Source organism: Octopus bimaculoides, chromosome 23 (assembly GCF_001194135.2).
Source record: "Octopus bimaculoides isolate UCB-OBI-ISO-001 chromosome 23, ASM119413v2, whole genome shotgun sequence".
NCBI classification, from domain to species: domain Eukaryota; kingdom Metazoa; phylum Mollusca; class Cephalopoda; order Octopoda; family Octopodidae; genus Octopus; species Octopus bimaculoides.
In genome coordinates, this window is record NC_069003.1 from 34,900,784 (window position 1) to 34,901,999 (window position 1,216).

Consider the following 1,216-nt stretch of genomic DNA (forward strand, 5'->3'; position numbering starts at 1 on the left):
GTCGACCTCGGCGGAATTTGAACTCAGATCGTAAAGACAGACGAAATACCCCTAAGCATTTTTCCCGGCGTGCTAACGTTTCTGCCAGCTCGCCGCCTTAATGATATCAAGGTAATTAACAGCGGGTCATACCAGTGTCGAGATGCTCTGCTCCTTTTGTTAAAGTAGGCAAAGGCAGAACTACAGCAATTGTGTAGAAACTCTTAAAGCAATATCTACAGTCTGAAAATTTACCAAGAAAGGGAAAAGGCAACAGAGATTTGTTTAAACGCTGAAGACGCTCTGATTACGACGATGTTAGGTTTTAAAAATTATGTGGTAGAAACGGAGGGAAAAAGTATATTATCTGTGGTTAGATAGTTTGGAAAATATCACTGAAACAGGGTGTGATTAGAAGAGCAGAAAGAACGTAAAGATGGAAATAGAAATAATTAAAACAACAAACCGAGAAAGGCACAAAGAACGATTGTTGTGGTTGAGAGATGAAACCTAAAAAAACGAAACCGAATCACTAAAATATTGCTACCGAGGAATAAACCATTAGAAACTGGTCATGTTATTGAAATAAGGGGAACAGAAATAATAATAGAAGACAAAGACAACAAATATTATAAGATCTTTGAGCTTTTAGAAGTGTATGATGTTAGACGGATATCAAAGAAACTGAGAAAATTGGGAAACATCGGGCGCAGGCGTGACTGTGTGGTAAGAAGTTTGCTTCCCGACCACATCGTTTTGGGGTTCAGTCGCAATGTCTTCTATTGTAACCTCGGACCGAACAAATCCTTGTGAGTGGATTTGGCAGACGAACACTGTACATACACATACACACATATACATGCATACATACATACATATACATACATACATACATATATATATATATTTACTCTTTTACTCATAAGTAAATGAGTGTGTGTGTGTGTGTGTGTGTGTGTGTTAATCCCCAATACCAACACTTGACAAAAGCTGTCGGCGTGCTTTCGTCCCGTGGCCCAGCGGTTCGGCAGGAAAAAACCGACAGAATAAGTATCAAGCTTTTTTAAAAAAGTGATTGGGTTGACTGGTTCGGCTAAAGGCCTTGAACGCTGTGCCCCAGCGTAGCCGCAGTCTAAAAAGTACAAGATAAAGAAATGTACATAAATATATGTGTACGTCTATGTACTTCCATACATACATACGTACGTGCATATGTATGTATGTATGTTTGCGTGTG